Consider the following 4,409-nt stretch of genomic DNA (forward strand, 5'->3'; position numbering starts at 1 on the left):
AATAAAACTTGTTGTTTGTCGAATTTACATTCGGTAGAGTGTAGTATGTTTCAAAGTCAGTTAGACCGAGCTCGTAACCGCCATCGCTCAAATCTACAGCCGAAAAATAGCTCACGGCTAGAACACTACTCTTGCCCGTCAGCGTAAACGTCAGCGACATGTTTGAACGAATACTGAGTTAAACCGCGCAATGTCAGTCTTTAAATTGTTTATCACTCGTCCGTAGAAACTGTAGACACAACTGTCCGCAATTGCTCTGATTGTAACGTTGATAAGGTATGTGATTGTACCGGATTACACAGTTTGTTAGATATCGCTCGAGTTCCTTCGGCGGCCGGAGGTTACCAAAACTGTCGAAATATATGACACGATTCCCCCTTTTCGCGTACGCTACCCAATGCGTACCGGATCCCTCAGCGTTGTCTAGATTCACGATACCGCTCTCGTTTCGACGTACTCCTTCCACCGGTAATGTCGTACTCATAAAGATACCTGTGAAATACGGAATGCGCATACGTTTTGCAAGTTGTAGCAGTTGCACGTTGGTAGTTACACCCGTTGGTATTTTTAACGTCTCATCGACGTTTTTTTTTTTCTCTTTACTACTCCTCGTCCACGCTTGTAGGGAGCGAGATAAACACCGTGACCTTCCATGACGCGATTATGACGTTGCATTTCTTCCAGCTGACGCTCCGCTGCTCTGCTATCATTTACAGCCTTGGCGACTCCCGCCGCTCCACCGACCAACGACCCGAGGACGCCCAGCAGCGGAAGAACAGGCAGGATACCGCCGCGTTTCGCTATCGGAAGTATCCTCTTACTCTTTCGCTTCTTTGTTTTCAAGCCCATACCCATCTTCGTTTTAGCCTTCATAGCCGCCCAAACAGCTGTGGCGGCGGCTCTCTCTGTGAGAGACGAATCTCTCGCGGTAATGCGTTTCCGCGCCTTTTCAGCGAGTATATTATCAGCCACGTGCCGTTCAGTGAGACCGTTGTTGTGCGAATACGCTATATCGTGTTCGCGACACGCCGTGTCCAATGGATTAATCCCTCTGTCGCCTCTAGCTAATCGTTTCTCCAAACGCGTCCCCGGTCCACAAAACTGGTAACCGGGAATGTGCAGTTCGAAAGGAAGCGCGTTTATCGCTTTATTTAACAAACCTCTGCCTCTCGACGGCATTCGCTACAATTCTTTATCAACGGCGCTGGACCGTCGATATGCGTTTGATGACTCGGCAAATTGTAATGCTTCAGACACCGACGGTGTCGTTGTACCTCCGAATCGGCTCGTATATGCTCAGGTAGTCTATCCCACAGCAGATCTATACAATTCTCAAACTCTCGCAGTAAAACAATTTTCGGTATATATTCCAATTCTTTGGAGGTTAAATCATTCGACACGATGAGAAACATTTTGATTACTGAGCGATTACGCTCTACGTAGCTCTATAAATAGGCCCGCTCGCGACATATTTTCCAGTTTCTTGTGTAACGCGAAAATATGCGGTTCGTGCACCAGTCGCAGTCTATCAAAGTGACGAATCTCGACGGTAAAGTGCAAACCAATAAAGAGATGCGCAAGCATGGCAAGATGCTGCCGAGTTCTATTCGCGCAATCATTTGCGGCCCGTCGAATTGCGGCAAGACGAATGTACTGATAAGTTTGTTGGAGAGCCCGAACGGTGTACGCTTCGAAAACGTATACGTTTATTCAAAATCTCTGCAACAACCAAAGTATCGATATCTCGAAAATTTATTAGCACCGATCGAAGAAATAAACTATTTTACATTCTCCAATAACAGCGAGATCATTCCACCGAGCGAGGCGCTTCCGAATTCAATCTTTATCTTTGATGACGTGGCATGCGACAAGCAAGACGCGATAAGAGAGTACTTTGCAATGGGTCGCCACGCGAACGTTGACTGCTTCTATCTCTGTCAGACTTATGCAAAGATACCGAAGCATCTTATACGTGACAATGCAAATCTGTTGATTCTGTTTAAGCAGGATGGAACCAACCTGAAACGCGTGTACAACGATCATGTCAATACCGACATGTTATACGAAGATTTCTGCGATTTGTGTCGTAAATGTTGGCAGCAAAAGTATGGATTTCTCGTAATTGATAAGGACAGTGCGCTTGCTAACGGACGATACAGAAAAGGATTTAATGACTTTGCGGTACCGTGAAGCGATCAGTTGTCATCGATACGCTGACTGTGCAACATGGATAGCAACAAAGATCACGAGAAGATAGCCATGGAGATTGCGAAAACGAGCGATTCAATTCGTAAAAAGTATCGCGCTTTGAAGACTGGTAAAATGGAGGAGGAGATCGCGTTGGAGAGACACTTTAAACCTATTACCGAACCGTTGAAACAAATTGTTGAAAACACTGTTGAATCGTCCAAGGATCCTATCAACATTGAAACATTCTTTTCGGAGAAAGACGAGGAACCGAAACCGAAGCGAAAACGACCGAACGCTTCGTACGATAGTCCTATACAGGCTTCAACACCTGTGAAATCAGCGTTGAATAAATCAAAAACTGTACCATCCACTTTGAACGAAATGTCTGAAATAACAGGATCGCGCGAGTTATCGTACGACCACGCTCCATCCGTCGAAGAAGTATTCGAGATTGCCAATGAACCGCTTGTAACATCCATCCGACATCTGCTTCAAACGTCCGAGGGGCAAGAAAAACTGCATGCAAACTATGGTCCTTTGGGACAGAGATATCTGAAAGCGGTCTTGAGCGGTAAGAAAGCCGTCAACATAGACGTCGTGTATGGAGTCTACTTTAGCGACGAGGGAACGATGCTCGGTGACAAACGTATCACCTTGAACAAAAACGATGACATAATTATAGATGGACAAAGATACGATGGAACACCGGGACTGTATGAATTGATTTTTATGAAATTTCCCAACGAAAGTATATGCACTGATGACGACGTACAGACTTACAAGAGCATTCTGTTGATCACAAATGCTTATCGACGTGGTCATAACGCTGGTAATCAAGTATTGGGTAACAAGGGACACAAGTACAAGAACATCATCGCACCATTGGTGTTGGGTAAAAAGGTTGGGACCGGTATAAAGAAAAAACTCGATTTGCCGTGCGCCATGTCATTAACCGACAACAGGATTGATTACGTACACTGGGACGATCCCAACGAACTTGTAGATCGTCTTCGATTGCTCGAAGCCTCGCGTCAAGCAGGTCACAACGGCCACGATAATGAGATTCTATCGATTATCGAAGAACTTCGCGAAGCTGGACTTATTATAAATTGATCACGATCTATACATGTCGATCAGTCGACATCGAAATGCCGATCAATAAGTTTGGATTGTCGCTCGGAGGAGGAACCGAATCGCACTATCAGTGGTGTGGATTATTCAGAAATTACGTGCGCGATAACGCTCTTTGTCGAGTTGCAGCCGACTTTGACGCAAAGTCGCGTAAGATTCGACGTTTAGCGCTACCAGTGGATGATACTGACGCAGCAAACAAACGATACGTGCAGCAGAGTGTTCAAGATTTGAAAGATCGTCTTGATGAAATTGAAAGAAAGATAACATCATTCCAGAATAACGTACGAATTATGTTAAATGAATTTGAAAAGAAGATTCGAGAAGCGAAGAATGTCTGTGAAACGAACGCTGGTTGAGGAATTACACGCTCCGGCGAGAAGAAATTTCCAGCGAAGACGCGTCATAGTACACGGATACGATGATCTGTGGCAAGCGGATGTAGTTGAGATGCGTCCGTATACGCGCTTCAACAGAGGTTACCACTACATTCTCACTGTCATCGACGTGCTGAGTAAGCATGCATGGGCCATACCGCTCAAAGCCAAGAGCGGGAATGAGGTGACGCGGGCAATTGCAAAGATAATTCGAGATGACCGAAGATATCCGAAAAATTTTTTTCAGACTGACAAAGGAAAAGAATTTTATAATTCGGATGTGCAGAAACTCTTGAAGAAGCACAACATCAATCATTATTCTACGTATTCCGTAATGAAGGCATCGGTCGTCGAACGATTCAATCGTACATTGAAGAATGACATGTGGAAACAGTTTACATACAACGGAAACTATAAATGGATCGAAATGCTGCCGCGTCTTGTGTCGGGTTACAACGCGCGTAAGCATCGCACTATCGGCATGCGACCCGCTGACGTAACTCCTGCGATCGCCGAAAAATTCCTGAGCACGGTGTACAATGCGATAAAGCTCGCGGGTCCCGCAAAATTCAAAGTAGGCGATACGGTATGCGTGAGCAAATTCAAGACAATATTTGAAATGGTTTCACACCGAACTGGACCACGGAGGTCTTTAAAATTATCAAAGTGCAGCAAACTAATCCAGTGACGTATCTACTGGAGGATTCCCGC

Source organism: Cyphomyrmex costatus, unplaced genomic scaffold (genome assembly GCF_001594065.2).
Source record: "Cyphomyrmex costatus isolate MS0001 unplaced genomic scaffold, Ccosl1.0 scaffold642, whole genome shotgun sequence".
In the NCBI taxonomy this organism is placed as follows: domain Eukaryota; kingdom Metazoa; phylum Arthropoda; class Insecta; order Hymenoptera; family Formicidae; genus Cyphomyrmex; species Cyphomyrmex costatus.